Genomic DNA, 22,032 nt, shown 5'->3' on the forward strand with positions numbered 1-22,032 from the left:
GGAAGGGAGGAAGGAAGGAAAGAAGGAAGGAAGGAAGGAAGGAAGGAAGGAAGGAAGGAAGGAAGGAAGGAAGGAAGGAAGGAAGGAAGGAGGGAAGGAGGAGAGGAAGGAGGGAAGGAGGAAAGGAAGGAAGGAAGGAAGGAAGGAAGGAAGGAAGGAAGGAAGGAAGGAAGGAAGGAAAGAAGGAGAAAAGTAGAAGGGAGGAGGAGGAAGAGAAGGAGAGCAAGAGTCTGAAATGGAGAAAGACTGTCAAGGAGCTTACACAGATCTTTAGGAGAAGGTTACTCATTGGTAGTCTCTATTTCAATTTTGTTTTTCTTATTTGTTTTTCAAAATTTCTATTTTTTTCTTGCTATTACAAAAAACTTGTCTTCTCCTCTACTACTGTGTACTGCACAATTAGGAGGAAAGCTGGCTTCTGCATCCTGGGGATAAGGGCAGTGGTTCCAGGCACTGCCTGAGGATTAGATGTATCACAGCAACCTGTGTGTGTACCAGAAGCCTTTTGGTGTAAGTTCAAGACACTTAAAATTCAGCCTCTAAACTTCTCTTCCCCTCTCCCCCTCTATTTCACCTGGATCAATCAGAATTTTTATCATCCTAAAGTTCTCATACACAGTGCTCAGTTCTTTTGGTACAGTAGTTGTGCACAGACTAAAAAAGTGCTTTGCAAGTACAAAGCACTTAAATGTTTTTATCACTCATTCATTCATTCTTGTGGAAAGGAGGATGGTGTGTGAATATGCTCAGAAAAACAAAACAAGGTCCCTGAGTTTATGCTTTCATTTATCTTCCCGTTCCTGCCTTTGGGGCACCCATAATAGAGTAAGACAGTCAGGAAACACATTAAAAACCTTAAGAACACATAAAAAGTATGTATACAAGTGAAAAAAAATTTTTTGGTCTAGATTTAGGAGCTAATCTGATGCTGATTTGTAATTTCACTTGTCCCTACACCAAGCTGCCTTTCTGCAAATTAACCTAGTAAAAAGTGAATTGAGAGGGACATGGTAACAAAGTAATTGGAACTGTGTGAGATTAGTCTGGAACAAGAGTGAAGAACCTTCAACCTCAAGGCCACATGTGACCCTTTAGGTCCTCAAATGCTGAATCGAAACTTCACAGAACAAATCCCCTTAATAAAAGGATTTTTTTCTGTGAAACTTTGACTCAGTCAAAAAGCTGCACCCAAGAACCTATCTAGAGGGCCACATGTGGCCTCAAGGCTATAGGTTCCCCACTCCATGTCTGGAAAAAACTTTCTTGAGGACAACTTTGAGAGAGTAGATGACTCCATATTAAATGGTTTTCCTTGCATCATCTGATAAAATTATATCTGACCTAGGTGCAACAAGGGACAGCTTAGCATTCCAACCTGATGAAGAATGGGGAATTAGTTCTTTCCAAATCATGTCAAGTATGTTTGACTAGGCCTCAATGCAAGGCAGCTATTAAGGAGAGTCTAGCAAAAAACATGCCTGAAAAGACTGAGCCCACAATCCCTGCATGGGCATTTTTAGGAACATTTTCCCTCCTTACATTCTAGAACCCCAACACACTCAAGGGACCATGTATATATTTTAAATGTGTGTGTGTGTGTGTGTGTGTGTGTGTGTGTTTTCCATCTTGTGCTGATGGCAGCTCAGTATTTATAGCTCAGATCTAGAGAGCCGTTCTCACGTGGTTGCAGAAAATTAAAACCTCATGTGGATTTTGTTTTGTTTTCTTTTTCTGCCTTTGCCATTGCAAAGTTCTCCCAGTTCCTAAACCCTTGTTGTTGTAACCAGAGCTGCAGTGTGCCTTGCTGCGATTGCAAGGTTATATAAATCCAGTGTTTCTGGGGAAAGAACTTACTCTCTTTGGGTCGGACTACGGAGTAAAAGGTGGAGTTTCTCTTGGATAGTAGAATGATGGTGTAGAATCCTTGATGTTAAAGATCCTTCATAATATTATGTTCAGGAAGGTTTCCCTGATTAAAGTCTGCTTGATGTTCAGTGCCTTCTTAGCAATTTGCTTTTAATTAGACCTATGATTTCATCAGTATAGGGAACTCCTAGTGAGAATCATCTTCCACCAATACAAATGGGCACCATCTCTGCAACTTACAGGCCTAGAGTTGCCTGGAAGCACTGAACAGTTGAATGATTTGCCAGGGTCACACAGCCAATATGTGTAAAAAATAGGTACTTGACCCTGGGTCTTCCTTACTCAGGGACCAGATCTCTATCTACTATGACACATAACCTCTCTTAGTAATAGGGACTCCAATGATACTACTTGGTTTTATACTTGTTATTATGGTTTTATATTCTTAAGTATTTTTTTCCTTCACCTATAAGCATATTTTGTTTCTTTTATTAGCTTCTTGAGGGTTGGAACTGTGGCTTTCACTTTACATTGATAATTCCTGAGAGATGATAGGAAATATCTCCTCCTTCATTCCATGGTGTTTTATAAACATTGAGGTGCCATATAGGGAAAGGATTGACCAGACTGACATGTTTAGGGCTGCTCAGCAGAAGATCTATTTTTTTTTGATTGGTAAGAGTGAGAGCTCTAGAAATCTTCATTAATTCAATCAATCAATAGTCAACAAGCATTTATTAAGGTCTTATTTTATGCTAGGGCTAGGGATACAAGTACAAAGTAACAATCCATACTCATGAAGAGTTTAGGTTCTAATGGGGAATATATAAAGTACACACACACACACACACAAACACATACACACACAAACAGCATAAGTATAAAGTCAATAAATACAAAATAGTTCGATAGTTTGCAAGGCAAGGCATTCCACTTTGTGGGAATCAGGAAAGACTGAAGATAGTGCTGGCCTACATCTTAAAAGAAGAAAGGGAACATAAAGAGGCATAAAGAGAGAGTGAATTCCAGGCAGACTAGGAATAAAAATAGGAGGTGAAGGGTGTGAAGAAGAGAAAGAAGGCCAGGGACCTCCTCTTTTTAAGCAGGAAGCAAAGCTCATAGTTTAATTTTCAGTTTCAGAGCATCACGAGAACACTAAAGGCCTAATACTAGAGGAGTGTGTTAACCAAAACATGTTACTAATGAGTTGGGATGTGTGTGTGGCAAGGGAAGAGGGGGGAGGGACGGAGAAGGTCAGGGATGGGGCATTAATAAAGAAAATTGGCTTTGCCAAGTCAGCTCACTTTTAGTTGACAGCATGTTTTCTGAGCTTGTATGTCCTTCCAATTACTGATCATCCCGAAGATTAAAAAAGATTAACAAAGTATCCCTCACCATATTCTTCCCTTTAAAAGTTGGGAATTCCTTTCGCCCCTCTTCTCTAGCCCTTTCCCTTTTGTTCTATTTTTCATGGGACTAGAAATTGAGTGCATTGTTTCTGCAATCAGAGGACCTGGGTACAAATCCCATTTCTGAGACTTTCTACCTGCTGGACCTTGGGCAAATCACTTAGCCTCTATTAGCCTTATTTTTTTTTCATGTATAAAATGAGAGGGTTGGATTTTGTTGTTGTTGTTCAGTCATTTCACTTGTATCTGACCCTTAGTGACCCATTTTGGGGTTTTCTTGGTAAAGATACTGGAGTTGGACATTTTCTTCTTAAGCTCATTTTACAGATGAGGAAACTGAGGCAAACATGGTTAATGATTTGTCCAGGGTCACACAGCTAGCAAGTGTTTGAGGTCACATTTGAACTCAAGTCTTCTTGACTCAAGGCTTAGTGTTCTAGCCACCGAACCTAGCTCTCTACAGGGTTGGGCTAGATGTCCCCCAAGGTCCCTTGCAGCTGTGGATCCATGATCCTATGATTCACGCTCTTTAGAGACTTGAAGAGAATGATACAGTCACCAGCCTTCTCTCCTTAGGTGGAATACTCCCAATTTCTGATAGAATGACATGCTCTATTGCCTTTAACTTTAACAATCTTATTCAATTCCTTTGGCCCCTCCCTCTTTCCACACTTTTTCCTGCCTACCTTTCCCCACCCCTGATTCTCTTCCTGTGAGCTCTAGAGGGTTTCCAGACCTATGGTGGAGCCAGTAATTCATTAGCCTTTGTCCTGTTTCCAAGAATCCCAAATATACAAGAATTCCTCAAAGAAAAGCCAAGCATTCTTGGGGAAAGTGTGTGTCACCAAGAAAGAGGGAGAATTCCTCACATTGGGAAACTGGGTCATAGTCCTGTCCAGAAAAATCAATGTGGATTTCAGAGACAGATGGAGATTGAGTAATCCAAAAGGATTGGCTCTCATTGACACGAATGTTGACCACCTCTTTCACAGACCACAACCAGGAGAACTCAACTTCCCAGTTCATTTGAGGGCAATATACAGACCCTTTGGACACAAAAAAGTATCAGAATACAGATTTGTGTGTTTGTTAGTTTTCCTGTTTGCTCCATGTTATTCCTGTTATTCCTCTGGAGGAATGCAGGAAAGGGGCATGGAATAATCTATCCCCAGTCTAGTCGAAGAAGACAGTTTCTATACTCAGGGATCCCCAATCTAATGGTATATGAATGGTCTCTGCTCTTGGAGATAGATAGACCTCACTATAGACTAGTAGGTCTAAATCTTTTGTAGAAGATTAAACAAACACCCAGTAAATCTACTTGGAGAAACATGTACAAAGCAAATTGGCAAACAAGTTAGTGATCAGACTATGGGTAAGATGAACAATAGTCAGGGAAGAGTTAAAAGGAAATGTTTTTTAACTGGATTTACCAACATCATGAATTAATGGGGAGAAGAGATTATTAGTTTGAGCAAATGACAAGACACAACTCAAGTTGTGAAGAAAATAGTCTTATAAAATCCTGCTGTATACCAGACAGCAGGGAATGATACCACATCCTGCAAGTCTATGGGGACAGAAGGCATTTTTATTCATTAAGTATTGGATTTTAAGGTCTATCTCCCAGGATCTCTTTTGGGTTGTTTTGCAGTATCAGGACACGTTTCTGCCTTTGTGCTTTGGCTTCCCAGTCTGCAGAGAGTGCAACTCCAATGGGCTCGTCATGTTGTTTGAATGCCAAACATAAACTTGTCTAAAAGACTACTTTATGGAGAACTCACACAATACAGGAGCTTACAAGGTGATGAGAAGAAGCAATACAAGGATACTCTCGAGGTCTCTCTGAAGAACTTTGGATTGATTGTATGACATGGAACATGTGGGCAAAGGACTGCCCAGCATGGTATACCTGCCTCAAAGAAGGTGCTGTGCTCTATAAGCAAAGCAGAACGAAAATAGCTCCAAAGAAACACAAGCTGCATAAGTTTAGAGAATCCACCCCAAATGTTCACACGGACTGTTTGTGTCCAAGCCGTGGTGGAGCATTCTGAGCTTGGATTAGCTTGTCAGCCACAATCGGACACACTGTAACTTAGCTCTAACATAGTGATGCTATTTTGGTCCTCTCCGAGAATGAAGGACAGCAAAACAACCAACCAGCTTCCCAATCTATGAAATGGGGCTTTTCCTGCTCTCCCATCTCCTTGTTATCACTTAGTCAAACAATTAACAAGCGTTTTTTCATCACCTACTATGTCACAAGCTCTAGGTAAATCACTGAGGAGACAAAGAAATGCAATGGTCCCTGCCTGCAAAGAGTTTACATTGTATCAGTTGAAGCACCATATATCCATAGAAGTGTATAGAAAAATATATACAAAGTCAATATGAGCTAATTTTAAAGGAAAGTGTTCATTGATGGGGAACTCAGGAAAAGTTTCCTGTAGGAGGCGGAGCTTGAAATCAGCTTTGAAAAAAGCTGGGAGTTTTAAGAAGCAAAGATGAGGCAAAGGAGACAGGTAGTGCAAAGACTTGGAGACTGGAGAGATGTGTGATGTTTGTCCTTCATTCTTGAAGAGAACTGTGACATCGGAAAGGTGATGTCATGACTTGCAAGTGAATTGGATTTAATTGAGGCAGGGCTGTGCAAAGTTACCAGCCTCACTTAATTAGAGAGATGGAAGGAATAAAAGGAAGGCAAATTTGATTTAACTATAGAGTGCCTAAAGGAAAATCATATATAATAAATTTGGCAAGGTCATATTGCAGCCCTGTTGGCCTCAGGGTGCTGGAGAGCCATTTCTCACTAAGGGTTACAGCTCTGGACTCACGCAGACTAGGTTCAATGTTGGGGGAGCCTGGCCTCTAAAGAGAGTCAGGCTTTTTTATGTTGTCTCTCCTTTCCAGAAGAGAAACTTTGGGAACAATGGCGTAAATAAAGCTTAGGCTTGACTCATTTTTAGGAGTTCCCCAAAAGGACTCAACAGGGTCTTTTCTAAAAATGTACTCAGTGCCCAAAGATCAGATATTACACAGATAATTATTTCTTCCTCCACAAAAGGAAGGCTTAAAACACAATGGGTCTCATAAACCCACATTGCCAAATATGTGTTTAAAACATGAAACTGTAACCCTTAACTCTATTATACTCTCCTATGTGGTTGATACTTAAAACATGAAACCCTGAAATCCTCTGTGAGATTGCTGGACTGGTATTTTTGACTTTACTTTGGTTCTGCACAGTCCAACTCAATCAAAGCCCCTATTTTCTGGAAAGCTGGGGCATGGCTTGGGTTTGACTCTTGTGGATAGTTACCTTCTCTTCTGAGAAAAGTCATAGTGGCTGCAGGGAATATGTCCCACAAGGCTAGGGCCCCAACTGAGAAAGTCAAAATCACTGAGGTAACCCCCAGGCTGAAAAGGTTTATCTCTCAGTATTGTTGTTCATGTAGCTGTTTTCCAGGAAAGGAACAAAAAAGAGAGCCAGAGATTTAAGGCCCATTCTCAGACTCACCCAGACAAACCCATGCTCTTGACACTTTGTGTGAATAGCTGTCATAATGCCAAGGGTGGGGGAGGGGAGGAAGAACTCCCATCCCACTCCTCACAGAGAAGTCTAATGGTGAGTTTGTCATTCACTGTGCCATAAATTTGTAAGAAAGGAAGAAGAGAATGAGAACAGATGTTGTCCCTACCTTTAAATCTATGGGCAACTCTTCAATGGCCAATTCTCTTTGACAGAAATTCCCCACCCCCATGGTCTATATCCATTATCCCTGTTATGGGGGTGGGGAGAAATGATACATTGGTATCAACCAGAAGTCTCAAGTTGTGCCTGCCCTTTATCATCATAAGCAGTCAGAGTGCAGATCTTTCCTTGTGCCTACTTCATGAATTAGCCCATTGCATTCTCCTCCCATCCAAGTATTTGCTGTCCTCAGCAAATCAGTTTGGGTACATTTGGTACATTTGTCTATATCTCCAATTTTAGAACATTCTCGGGGAACTAGAGGAGTCTCAAGTATCTTCTTTTAGAATGCCCCACTCCTACCCTCCAAAATGCCTTGCACTAAATTGTCTCAACAAAGTTCATGTGGCAGTTGATTTTTTCTTCTAATATTTTATTTTGAATTTGACAGACATCAACAAACATGATCATTCCATATATAAGGAATAGAAAAAATTACATGTGAGACCATGCATCTCAATTATATATAGTTTTCTATAGATAAATAATAAGTTTGACACAATTCTAATAAAGTTCTATTTGTTTATTCCTCTTTCTGAACTTGCTTCTGCCTTCTGCATATTTTATAAGTATTTTATTACTGTCCTTTATTTACTTTATTCTTAACATCACTATTATTCCCCTCATCCTCCAAAATTATCTTTTCAGCATAACTCTTCGCCCTCTCAAAATAACAAAAACAAAAACAGATTTCCACCTTTGTATAAAAGAGTATATGCAAGTAAAACAGATCCATAAATTGGTGATGTCAAAAATAATATTAATAACTTAATTCTATATAGTATTTACAATGTGCCAGGCATTGTGCTAAGTGTTTTATAATTATCTCACTGATCTTCACAGCAACTCCAGGAAGTAGGTGCTATTATTATCCTCATTTTACAGATGAGGGAACTGAAACAAACAGTGGTTAAGTGACTTGCCCAGGGTCACACGCTCAGCACTCTATCCACTGTACCACCTAGTAGCTCAAAAATGTATGTCTTTTTCTAGACCTCTAGTCCAGCACTTCTCTGTCAAGAAGTGGAAAATATGATTCTTCATTGCTCTTTTGGAGACATAGTAGCTCATAATACTTAGAGATTCTTAATTCTTTCAAAGTTTTTTTTTCTCCATATTATTGAACTTATTGTATTTGTCATTTTCCTGGTTCTACTTATTTCACTTTGAATCAGTTCATGAAAGTGTTCATATTTCTCTGAATCAATTCCTTCTGAATCTATCATTTCTTTTATGTAGTCCCCCAGTATATGGTCCCCCTGCTTGTTTCTGGTTCTTTGCTACAACAAAAAGTACTACTATATGTATTTTAAACATACAGGTCCTTTCTATCTTTTGTGATTACTTTGAGGGTATGAATTCCAAAAGTGGTATATCACCTGGGCAATATTCACAGCACCAATGGCGACTATGAATATGCTGGCATAGTTCCCGAATTGCCAAACATAACAGACTCTCCATACATAAGACAGAAGCAAAAAATTTTTTCATAAACCAGAAAGCCAAATCCCAACACCAGAAAACCAAATCCATCATAGCAACAAAGAAGTTAATACACCATAACACAGAAGAAGACAACACCATCCCAAAGCTTTCCCACAAACACTCACAAGCCTAACTGTCTCCTTACCTGCCTCCTCTCTCCCCCACCACGATAACTGCTCTGACTCCCAGCTTCCTCGGCTCTGCTCCATCCATTCAGCAAGTTCCTCCCACTGCAGGCTCAATGTGATTACATTCAGCCTATTAAAGGGCCAGGAAGATCTTCAAATTCCCATTCCCATTACAAGTGGAAAAAAGATCTAAACAACTTAAAGACTTTTGGGGGTATAGCTCTAATCACTTTCCAGAATGATTGAATCAAATGATAGTTCTATAAGCATTATGTACCCTCTCACAGTCCATGCAATAATTATAATTTTCCTCTTTTGCCATCTGGCAATCTGATGTGAATCTATAGTGAAACTTCAGAGTTGTTTTGATGTGCATTTCCCTTATTACTGGTAATTATGAGTATTTTTTCATATCATTGTTGATATCTTGCATTTCTTCTTTAAAGAATTAGCTATTTCTTGGGGCAGCTAGGTGGTGCAGTGAATAGAACACTGGCCCTAGAGTCAGGAAGACCTAAGTTCAAATGTGACCTCAGACGCTTACCACTTACTAGCTGTGTGACTTTGGACAAGTCACTTAACTCCAATTTCCCTGCCTTCCCTCCTCCAAAAAGCAAAAAGAAAACAAGAATTAGCTCTTCCTATCCTTTGACCATCACAGCACAATTCATAACGGCTTTCCTATTTACCATGTAAAGAGTCTGGACATTCAGTATTGTTTTAAAAAAATCTAAATTTGTTATCTTTTGTCAGTGCTCAGGTCTATTGTAGTTTGAGATTATGATAATTCTCAAAAACAAAGTTATTCAAATGCAACAAATAAATGAGATTTTTTACAAAGCTTATTATAGCATCTTGCTTATTTTGTACTTACAAAGGCCTGTCTCTACCCAAAACAACTAGAAAAAAAATGAAAATAAAATAAACAACTAAGATCAGTGAAAAAAACAAAGAAAAGGAAGAGTTACAAATTTCCACTTTCAGAGGGAAAGTCTAGTTCCAGTTGAACTCTCAGAGCACCTAGAGCTCTCTCTTCAGGGACTGGGGGATTGGTATTGACTGGAAGTTGTCCTCTCACCTTTAGGTGAGAAACCAAATTCTATTGGGTAAAAAAGTCCTCCTGGGATTCCTCTAGCACATAGGGAATTTGATGATTTCCTTAACAAATTCCCTGCCATTGAATGGGACAACCTAGGTAGAGGTCTAGACAAGAGCCTCTCCTGGGGTCCCTGCAGCACATAGGACCAACAGTGTGCTGGAGCAAGCTTTAACTGGCTTTTCACAGCTGATTATGACATTTTTAGTTGTGAGCATTTACACCTCAAAAATTGGTAAACATTATAAATCAGATCACGATTTATCATTTTGATAATTATCTACACTTTTAAAAGTGATGGCAAAAATGTTAATAATGGGGGTGGAGTCTAGATGGCAGAGTAGAAGCAGGACCTCCCCGCTGCTCTGGCTTCCACCTTCCCCAATTCATGTAAAAAGGGGACTCTAAACAAACTTTGTTGCTGCAGAACCTACAAAATGACATAGAGAAGCTAACCTCCTGCTGAGGACAGCCCTGCAGGCTGGCAGGAATTGACCACTGCAGGGCTCTGGGAACTGAGCCCAGCCCCACTGAGGTTTTAGCCCCAGGGTGGGACTGACCAGCCCCCGGCTGAGGAACTCCAGATCAGTCAGCAGCAGCTGTGGCCATTTCCAGATTTATCAACACATAAATGTAAATGACAAAGTGAGAGGCCAGCGCAGTCTAGACTTTGGGACCCAGTAAGTAGGAGTGCGTCAGCTTTTGCCCCCCAGGGCGAGAAGCCGCTGAGATGCTGGCACAGCCAGCCAGCCAGCGCCACATGGCAGCTTCAGCTCCTGGCCTGCAGAGTGTAGGGGGACCAAGCACCAGTCTCAGGGGTAATCACTCTTGCTTTAACCTTCTTTGATCTGGATTGCAGTCTAGGGTGGAGGTCCTGGGGTGTGTGTCCAGCTTGCCAGAGCATGTGGAGACCTCAGAGAGGGCACCCAACTAATATCTCTGGCAGCTGAGAAAACCCCAGAGTTTGGGATGCAAGCTCCCCTGTCTGGTGGCAGAGTCCTACTGTGGCAAAAAGCCCAGGGGTCAAGTGACTGAGGGGAGACATGACCAGGCAAAGAAAACAAAGCAGACAGAAGATTCCAACATTAGACTCCTATTTTGGGGACAAAAAGGAGCAAAGCATGGAACAGGAGGAAGACAGTGAAGTTAGAACTCCTGAATCAAAAGCTTCAAAGGAAAATACAAGCTGGTTACAGGCCAAAGAGGACCTTAAGAAGCAGATAAGAGAAGTGGAGGAAAAATTGGGAAGAGAAATGAGAACAATGCAAGAAAATTATGAAATGAGAGTCAACAGCCTGACTGAGGAAAATACCACCTTAAAAAATAGACTAATTCAAATGGCAAAAGAAGCTCAAAAAGGCAAGGAGAAGAATGCCTTAAAAAGCCGAAATTGCCAGGTGGAAAAAGAATCTCAAAGGCTCACTGAGGAGAATCATTGTGTCAGAATTAGATTGGAGCAAATGGAAGCTAATGACTTTATGAGAAATCAAGATGCTGTTAAACAGATACAAACAAATGAAAGAATAGAAGGCAAGGTGAAATACATCATGGGAAAAACCACTGACCTGGAAAATAGATCCAGGAGAGATAATTTAAAAATTATTGGACCACCTGAAAGCCATGATCAAAGAAAGAACCTAGAAATCATCCTCCAGGGAGTTCTCAAAGAAAACTGCCCTGATGTTTTAGAACCAGAGGGTAAAATGGAGGTTGAAAGAATCCACTGATCACCTCCTGAAAAAGATCCCAAAAAGAAAACTCCTAGGAATATTATAGCCAGGTTCCAGAAATCCCAGATTAAGGGGAGAATATTACAAGCAGCCAGGAAGAAACAATTTGAATATTGTGGAAACAAAATGAGGATAACCCAGGATCTGGAGGCCTCTACACTGAGGGATCGAGGGGCTTGGGATATGATATTCTGGAGGTCAAAGGAGCTGGGATTAAAACCAAGAGTCACCTACCCAGCAAAACTGAGTATCATGTTGCAGGGGAAAATATGGTCATTCAGTGGAATAGAGGAATTTCAAGCATTCTTGCTGAAAAAAAAAACAGAGTTGAATAGAAAATTTGACATTCAGATACAAGAAGCAAGAGAAGCATGAGAAGGTAAACAGGGAAAAGAAATCATAAGGAACTTATCAAAGTTGAACTATTAACATTCCTACATGGAAAAACAATAATTGTAACTTATGAAACTTTTCTCAGTAGTTGAAGGGAATAGAAATATATATATGAGGGTATATGGGCATATGAATACATATGTGAATATGTATATACATGTTTACAGGTATATATAGATAGAGGGCACAGGACCAATTTAACAGGAAGGGATGATACTTAAAAGGTGAAATTAAGAGGTGAGAGAGGAATATAATGAGAGGAGATGGGGAAAGACAGAATGGGATAAACTATCTCATATAGAAGAGGCAAGGGAAAATGGTTACAGTGGAGGGGAAGAATAGGAAGGCAAAAGGGAATGGGTCAACCTTATTTCCATTGAATTTGCCTTGAGGAGGGAATGAAAGACACACTAAATAGGGTATCTCACCCTCCAGGAGAGTAGGGGGGGAAGGGGATGAGAGGGGGGATGATGGAAGAGAGGGCAGGCTGGGGGGGAGGGAAGTTGGAAGCACCTACTTTTGAAAAGGGACAGGATCAAAGTAAAGAATAGAACAAGTGGGAGGTGGGATAGGAGGGAAGGAAAAGTCTTTTACAATATATCTACTATGTTATTGTTTTGCCTTAGCCACACATGTACAATCTATACTGAACTACTTATCTTCCCAGTAAGGGTGGGTGACAAGGGAGGAAGGGAATGAATCTGGAATTCAAAATTTTAAAATCAAATATTTAAATATATATATATATATATATATATGTACTATTACTAATACTATTTTACATGTAATTGGGAGAAAAGATATACAGGCACTGGGGTATAGAAATCACTGGAAAAGTCAAAAGGGGTATGGGAGAAAATATGTTAGAGAGCAGATTGGAGGAGGGGATATCCTGTGGGACTGCTATTTTGGGGCAGTGCATAGGGGAAAAACGGGGAGAAAAGGTGTGACTCAAAATCCGGCAGAAATGAATGATGTAAATCAGAAGTTAATAAAGCATTTGAAAAAAATGTTAATAATGGAAATTAAATTGAAAAGTGTGTCATCTGCACTTTTTTTTTAAAGAGAGCAATTTGTTAAACATGTACCCTTGCATAGGGCAGCATATATTCTCCAATGAATCCATGTAAAATTTCATAAAGCAGGGGTGGTGCAGTGAGTAAAGCGCCGGCCCTGGAAACAGGAGGACCCGAGTTCAGTTCCGGACTCAGACACTTAACACCCACACAAAAAAAACTAGCTGTGTAACCTTGGGCAAGTTACTTAGACCCCAATTGCCCTCCAAAAGGCAAAAAAAAAAAATTCATAAAGCACTCTCAGTGGAGATCTGAACTCACTTAATAATGGAAAAAACAATCTAGGTTTTTTTAAGAATGTAAACAAAAACTGGAACAATGGTGATGTCCATCAGTTGGTAAATGGTTGAGTAAATTATTCACAAGGGGATATGATCTTCCTGTAAGAAATAACAAAATTTGCAATTTCAAAGAAACTTAGAAAAATTGCATCAACTGATTCAGAGTGAAATGAATGGAACTAGGAGAACAATTTATACAGCAACAAGAATGTTGTAAAGAAAAACACATTTGAAAGACACAAGACGAAAAGATTCAATGACCAATCATGAGTCCTGAGAAATGACAAGAAAGCATGCTAACCACGTCCTGGAAGATGAACTTAAGGTGCAAAATGAGATTTACATTTTTGTACATGGCAAATGTATGCTTTTTTCTACCATGCAAATTTGTTATAAACTTTGGGTTTTCTTTCTTCTTTTTTTCTCTAAGTTGAGTGATTCAAGGAGTTGGGGAGGAGGGATCTGGCTCTAGGGTTGCCAAAAAGAAAAAAAGAAAGAAAGAGGGTCATTGAAGCAATTTTTTTAATGCAAAGGAGAAAACTGAACATATCAGAAAGAAACAACGGCGTGCAGACTAGTTTTGGAAGGAAAACATTGAATTTATTGTGTATTTTTAAAAAGAAGCTGTACATAAGGGAGACATGTCTTCATAATATGCTTTTTCTGTTTTACTCTGTATATGAATTTTTCATACATGTATATGTTTTTTCTTTGAATTCAATATAAAATAAGATTTATTTTTTTTTTTAAAGAATGCAAACAAACTCAGATGATCCTTGAACACTTGGTTTTCCAAAGGAAGTAAGAGCTTGAATTGATTTGAATAAGATCCTGGAAAGGATCTTCAAGAAAATTCATATGCTAGAGGGGCTGAGGCACCCTCTCCCACTAAGGTGTATCTGCTTTGAATTCACATTCACGTTTAGTCCTGGAGAAGCCTAGCATCTAAGAAGGGAGTCAGACTCTTCCTTTTTCTGTCTCACTATCCCTGACTCTCCAAAGTAGAACTATAGGGATAATCCCTTAAATAAAGTTTAGATTTGGCCCATTTCTAGTATCTCCTCAAAAGAGATGAATAGAATCCCTTCCAGAAAGATTTTCAATATATAAAGGAAATCAGGTATAGGATTGATATTTATTTCTTTTACTAAAAATAAATGCTTAAAATGCAAAAGACTCATAAGTGTACAGAGACAAACATTTAAAGCATGAAAAAATAGCTGATGGTTCCTATTATACTTTCATGGAAGGCTGTTTCAAGCAATAAAATATGAAGTATCTTGTGTGACTTCTGAATAAGCATTTCAATTCCATCTCAGCTCTGCACCATTCTTACTCAAGGTCTATATCTTTTGTCAATCCAGGGCACAGGTAGGATTCATTCTCTTGTTTCCGGTCATCTTCTTCTTTAAGAATGATCTCGTTGAAACCGCTAGTCATTTGACTCTTAGATGATTTTGGACTTCTCAAGTCCACAAGATAGCTGCCAAGACTGGAAGCATTCATCACAGAGTTACTATTTAGTCACCTGTGCTCAGGAAAAGGAACACACACACACAAAAATAGGCAGCCAGAGACTTGAAGTCCAGCCTCAGACTCAATTAAACAAGCATATAATCTTGCTGCTATGTGCAAGCAACTGCTATAATTACCCAGGGAGGAGGGGAAGTAGAAATTTACCCAACCCCTATGAAGTCCAAGAAAAAGCTGTCAGACACTGAAGCCACATATTAAGAGAAGAAAGGGAAAATGAGAGCTTTCTTTAAAGTCTACTGAGAGGAGGGGTGGAGCTTAGATGGCAGAGTAAAGGCAGAAAGTCACCTGAACTCCCCCAAATTTCCCTCCAAACAATTTTAAAATAACTCCTTCGATCTAATTCTGGAGGAGCAGAGTCAAGAAAAGGTCTACATGAAATAATTTTCCAGTCCAAGAAAATTTAAGAGGTCAGCAAGAAAGGTCTATCACGTGGCGGGGGGGAAGGGTGGGAGGAACAGGGGTTGGGACTTGAAAGTAATTCAGGTTGCTTAGTGGCAACATCAATAGCAGGCCTTTGAGGTAGCTATGACAGTGGCAGCAGCTTCAGGAACTCTCAACCTACAGATAGTAAGGGGGTTGGAAAGTTGGTCAGAAAGAGATTATAGAAGACCCTTTGCTGATGCTGGGTTCAGGCCCCCATTGCATTGTCCATACAGAGCTCTGGGTCACAGTCCCAGGGCAAAGAAAAGTACTAGTGTTTGTGGCCAAAGGGAAATAGGGGCACTGATCTCAGTTCCAAAGCATAAAGGAGCACTAGAGTTAATGGCTGAAAGAGAATAGCATACCTGGTCACAGTTCCACAGTCAAGAGGAGTGCTAGCCCTTGTGGTTATAGAAAATTAGGGGGCCGTCTGGGTAAAGACAAGAGCACAGTCCAGAAGTGCAGTGACTGCATTTCTCCTTAGACGATTCCATCTTGGAGGCACCAAAAACTTACAAGCCCCCAGAACTAATTCTGAAAACAGAAGCAAAAAAACCCTGGAGCTTGGGATAGTGCCCCCTCCATCATAGGAGCAGAGTCTAACTTTAACATAAAATTAGAAATCAAGAAATAGGTTATAAAAATGAGCAAACACCAAGAACAACAAAAGAAGCTGACCATAAAAAGTTACCATAGTGACAGGAAGATCAAGACACAAACTCAGAAGACAGTGATGTCAAAACATCTATAAACAAGCCTCAAAGAAAAATGTGAATTGGATGCAAACCCACCAAGAATTCCTGGAAAGAGCTGAAAAAGAATTTTAAAAATAAAATTAGTGAGGCAGAGGGGAAAAAATTAAGACAAAGAAATGAGAGCAAAGGAAGAAAATTATGAGAAGAGATTCAAGAGTTTGGCAAAAGGGACAAAAAAATATAGTGAAGAAAATGACACCTTAAAAAACAGTACTGGTCAAATGGTCAAAGAGACACAAAAATCTACTGAATAGTAGAACTTAAAAAGCAGAATTGGCCAAATGGGGAAAGAGTTATAAAAGCTTACTGGAGAATATATTTCCTTAAAAACTAGAAGTGGGCAAGTGAAAGCTAATGACTACAATGAAGCATCAAGATACAATAAAACAAAGTCAATAGAATGAAAAAAATAAAAGAAATTGAGAAATACCTCACTGGAAAAACAACTGACCAAGGAAATAGATGAAGGAGAGATAATTTAAGAATTATTAGACTACCTGAGCATAGCCATCAGCTTTCAAGAAGTTATCAAGGAACATTGCTCTGACATATCCTAGAACCAGAGGATAAAATAGAAATTGAAAGAATCCACTGATCACTTCCTGAAAGAGATCCCCAAATGAAAGCTCCCAGGAATATGAAAACCAAATTCCAGGGCTCCCAAATCATAGAGAAAATATTGCAAGCAGCCAGAAGGAAACAATTCAAATATCATGGAAGAACAACAACAAAATAATCTAATTCTAAAGAATGAGTGGTCAAAGAAAAAATCAAGGAAATAGTCAATAATTTCATTAAAGAGAATGACAACATATAAAAATTTTGGGGATGCAGCCAAAGCAATATTTAGGAGAAATTTTATATCTCTAAATACTTATATCAATAAAATAGAGAAAGAGCAGATCAATGAATTGGGCATGCAATTTTTTAAAAACCTAGGGAAAAACAAAAACAAATGAAGAATTCCCAATCAAATGCCAATAGGAAATCTTGAAAAATGGAAGGAGAGATTAAGAAAATTGAAGAAGAAAGCATTGAACTAATTAATAAAACTGGAAGCTGGTTTTATGAAAAAAGCAATTAAATAGATAAATCATTGGTTAATTGGATTTAAACAAAAAAGAAAGAAAACTAATTTACAATTATCAAAAATTAAATGTGTGAACTCACCAGTGAAGACAAAATTAAAGCAATGATTAAGCTCTATTTTGCCCAATTATATGCCAATAAATTTAATAATCTAAGCAAAATCAATGAACCGATCAGAAGCTTTTCATTGTTTATGCCCTTTATCTAAAGGTCAAAACATGTCTCAGAAAAGCATGTCTAGGGCATGGGCTCAACACTCCATGGTAACAGCCCAGCCAGACCACTTTATGTCATTGGAGATGTCAAGGTCTCAGGTCTATCTATGCAAGTGCTCCACTAGTTTGGCACCAAGTTTTGGTGGACTTTACATGACAAATAAAAGTCTGTATCTGATCCTAGTGGCAAGAAAGAATGACTGAAGGTTCTTAAGGAGAGAACCAGAGTAGTCAGTCCTCCGTTTTTGGAATATTACTTTGGCAATTGTATTGAGGATTTATTGAAGAAGCGAAAAACTTAAGATAGGGAAACCAATTAGGAGTGATGTTCTGAACTAGGGTGGTATCCATGTAAATGAAGAGAAGGATAAACTTTTTAAGACAGGACTTCCCTCAAAGGGATTTGTTGGATGTATTCATGGACTCTGTGGGTAATCTACCTTATCTTTTTTCCCCATGGGGGAGAGATTAGCCCTGAATTCAGACTAATAGCATAAGCCCCTGGACACTGCTCAGTAGCTGGGCTTCTTCAAGATGTGCCCAATCTTCTATGAGGATGCAAAGAATCTTAGCTTCAAATCCATTCCTCACTTGTTGGCTTCCTATATATTGGTTTCTCATCATAACACTTGCCAGCTGTGATATATAAAAAGTTCAAGAGGATAATTAATTATTTTATTAATCATGCTAGCAATAATTAATAAAAGTGTCATTTGCACTCTCAAATGCCAAAGATCCTTCTTGAAACTCAATGCTTATATGCCCTTGGAAGAGTGGGTGTTCCTGAGGGTGGCAATCAGCTCTAATTGGCTAACAAGTAATTGATATAATGAATATTGTAATGAAAGGTGCTCTTATTCTAATGAGGTCTGGGGGGACCATTACTCTAATTACTCAGTCTTGGTAAAGGGACTTATCTATATACCTATCATCCTACCAGGGGTAATGGAGGCAAAAGGGAGAACCTACTTTTTCCCCAGACCTGAGTAAAAAACAATGGGCCAGAATCCACCAACTTACCTAAACTAAAATTTCCTTACCTTTTGAACAGATCTAAGTTTTTCCTCTCCTTATCAGCCCTACAGTTCAATTTGCCTGCATAACCTACAGGGACTGATTTCTGAATGAGGAAGTTGAAAAGGGGAAACACCTTGATCCTAATTCAATAATAGGAGAGAAATAATATTTTCTCTCACAGTGTAAGCAACTATGATGGTATCCAGTGATCTCTTCTGTGAAATCTAATCTATGGTTAGCATGAACTTCAAGGATAGTCACAATTGTGTTTCTTCTTACCCCTTCATAACAATCTTATACAGGTATGACACCACAGTTTAGACTGTCTTCTCTAGTTAAGTAAATTCTTCTGCATGCCTTGCTGGTCAAACTATCTCCTGCTTCCAAGCTTTTGTTCAAGCTTATCTCTCCACCTAGAATGCCCTTTCCCTTTCTTTCTGCTTATCCTTTTCCTCTCCTTTTTTCAAACTACTAAAAATCCACCTCTCCTGAAAAGTCTTCCATGATTCATTTACCTAATTCTGAGTACTCTGTTACTGTATATCTTTTCAGCATTTACACTCAGTTTGAAATGCATTTACCTGTTGGTATGTTGCATTGTATGCATTCTTGATACCTCTCTCCTGTATCCTTAGTTTTATTCCATACAGCTGATAGCCAGAAAGTGCTTTCTGATGTCTAAATTCTTCCTGCTACAGTTCAAGGCATTGCTTTCTATTTTGTAAAAGGGCATCTCCCTTATTAAAGTATAGAACCAGGTATCTTTTGAGAAGTTCAGACACTGTGATACCACTCATTTCTAGGGAGAACAGCAGTCCTTTAATTTTTTGATTTAGCATTTAATGAGCTTGTGTTTGCGCTGAAGACATCCAGCACTGTCTCTAATACTCAGTCACCAGACAGGGTACCTGGGTAAGAACCAGGGAATTACCTTTGGTTTTTAGCTTACAAATATTCATGGTCTCAGTTTCTTACTGAGCTTTTTTTTAAGCCATGTTTAACATTCTTGTTGCCGTAGTGGAAACTTTTGTTCTTTGGAGAGGCCCAGGGTCAGATTCCTCACTAAAATCTGAACAATTTCTAAGGAGATTTCTTTCACCAGAGAGATTGTACCTTTGATCCAACTGTGGTTGGATTCCATGTCTAAGCCTCCTCAGAATCTCAAAACAAAGACATTGAAAACTATATACATTCACTAGAAAGTCTGGAATACTTGAGCAAATCCCCACTTAGGGCTGAGTTGTTCTTGAATCTCAACCTCCACTACCAATTTCTCTCTCTCTCAGGTGAACACTTAGTTAAAGGGTTTTTTGGAATGAGATGAAAGTATCTGAATCTGAAGTCTTTGAAAAAATACATGTTGATTTGCTAATGTAGACTCCAGCCCAATGGTCCCTTTATGGTATTAAAAAGGTCACTTGAGGGGTTACTGCATGTCTTGCTCTATAAAAGGTGGTTCAATTTGGAGAGCTGGAGATTGAATTACCTTCCTCCGGGTATTATGTAAGTTTGTATTATTTTCAGGAAAAATTAGGATTTGATGCATGCATTGAAAAAGGAAATAGTTTGTAAGGAATAAATTGTCCTTTTCTGACCCCCCTCCAACCAGGATGTTTCCTTTGAGTAATTTTTCCAGCTGTGGTTATAGATGTGGATTGGAGCAGAATTGAATAGACCTGGCTCTTGTCTTCGCAGGGACATTAGCTAATAGTGTGACCTTGGAAACAGTACTTCCCCTCTTAATGCCTCAGTTTCCTCCTCTGTAGAATGAGAAGTCTAAGTTAGACAATCTCTATTGCATAGTGGTTAGAGCATTGGGCTTGGAATTGGAAAGACTCATCTTCCTGAGTTAAAATCTGACTTCAGACACTTACTAGTTGTGTGACTCTGGGCAAGTTACTTAAAACTGTTTACATCAGTTTCCTCATCCGTAAAATAAGCTGGAGAGGGACATGGAAAGCCATTTCAGTATCTTTTACCAAGAAAACCCCAAAATGGAGTCATAGAAAGTCAGACATGACTGAAATAACTGAACAACCAAAAAGGTCTTTTCCAGATTGAGATGCTGGGATTCTAGGACCTACCCTTTTTTTTTCCAACTCCCCTAGTGAATAACTGGGATTAGGGCTGTGAACTGTAGCTGTCTGTGGAACAGAAGTTTTTTCTCCATTTGAGAGTAACTGGACCATATGGAGATCTAACCCATAACCCTGGCTTCATTAGCACTGTGATTTGACTAACTGAGCTGACCAGCCCAGACAGAATGTTTAACATACACCAGCTGTGAAAATCACTCCATAATTCTTGCCTGACTACTGGTATTCACCTGCTGGACTTCTTGGAAGAGGTACAGTCAGGAGTGGAAATTGGTCAAGAAAAGAACGCCCATAGGAATTGGAGTCTTGGGGGCGTGCAACAGGCCAGAACAAGAAGTGTTGGAGAGAGAAAATGGTGAATAGCCCTAGCAATAGGGAGAAATGAGTTTGGGGGCAAGAGTGGGAAAACCATGCTTTGGAAGAAAACGCTGATAACAAATTTCGATGTTACCAGCTTGTGGGCTGACTGCTAGATGCCCAGGACACTGCTATGCTCTCTTCTGTCCTTGTAACACTGATTGGATACTTAACAAAAATAAAACTAACAATATCAGACAGGTTCTTTTGGAGGGCTGGGGAAGGTACAAAGAATGTTAAAACAAAAGACAGAAATAAAAGTTTACTTTTTAAAAGTAAAAAAAAAAGATATTGGACAGCATAGGATGTATGTGCATGTCTTATGTCCTCAACTACATATGTGTGAATACGTTATTTTTTGGGGGGTGGGGAGTGAGAGAAAGGACCATGTGGCATTCTTCACATCCTCCATAATGACCTTGCATAGTGCTATCTGTAGGGGCACAGAGCAGACATTCAAATATTTGCTGATTGCTGATATGGCATGGGGCACCCTAGGTTACTGGACAGAAGCAGGTGAGGAGGCTGTAGGTGTGGTCAAGCTTGCCCCGTAACCAGGAGAGCTCCTCAAAATCTTCTACCCTTGTGATGAGTGCAGAAAGAGTCAGGGCTCCTTCTGAGTCTTTTTCTGAGTGTGTTCCTTTTCCCTAGAGAAGGAAGCCTCCTTCCTCCTCTCTCTCCCCATGCCCCCTTGGGGGAGCTGTCTCTTTAAGGAAAGGCAGTAGCTTACATAGTAGCAAGCCAGTCCTGCCTCCCCCGGCTGTTCTGGGTTACAGCAGGGACACTGGAAGGAGCCAGGAGCAGCGGCTGGAGCGAGTTTGTGTGGGGGGAGCAGGCCTGAGTCCGAGCTGAACATCCTCATGCATCAGTGCCCTCGGAAGGACCCCCCTACCCCACCCCTGATCTGTTGCCCTGAGCTTCCGCCCCCAGGCTCTGGCTCTTGGACACAAGATGGCCATTCTTAAAGACTGAGCTCAGGATCTGTAAAAAGAAACTTGGGAAATAGCTGGATGGAGTTGGTAAGTGAAAACCCCAAGTGGCATCCTCCTCCTCCTCTTCGCGAAGTGGAAGATTTCAGGTTTTGTTCTTCTTCAATCATCTCTGCAGACAGCAAGCCTTTCTCTTAGAAAAAGGGTGTGTGTGTTGGGGGTCGAGGGTTGGGGAGGGAGTGGTGGGGTGCAGCCAGGCAAATATAATGGGGGATCAGGGCTTTCCCAGGGGTCTGGAAATTTGGGGACAACGGGAGCAGGGGAGAAATATGATGCTTGCACCTCCTGATTCCCCCACTAAGAGTGATTTCCAGCACCAAGACAGGGAATTAAGTATCGACGT

The 22,032-nt window shown here is 39.8% G+C and overlaps 1 protein-coding gene across 3 annotated transcripts in view; it reads left to right on the forward strand.

Moving 5' to 3' along the window:
• DAAM2 (dishevelled associated activator of morphogenesis 2) overlaps nt 1–22,032 on the forward strand; it is a 161,672-nt gene that overhangs the window by 23,385 nt on the left and 116,255 nt on the right. The window contains exon 1 of one of the 3 annotated variants that reach the window (XM_069073619.1): nt 21,435–21,719. The exons of the other annotated variants lie outside the window; for them this stretch is intronic. The gene's annotated coding sequence lies outside the window, so the exon portion shown is untranslated. Of the gene's footprint in view, nt 1–21,434; nt 21,720–22,032 lie in introns of those variants that run through there. 3 annotated transcript variants of the gene reach the window in all.

Source organism: Petaurus breviceps, unplaced genomic scaffold (genome assembly GCF_028583685.1).
Source record: "Petaurus breviceps papuanus isolate PSGF00001 unplaced genomic scaffold, PetGlider_PUasm1.0 90865, whole genome shotgun sequence".
Lineage (NCBI taxonomy): Eukaryota > Metazoa > Chordata > Mammalia > Diprotodontia > Petauridae > Petaurus > Petaurus breviceps.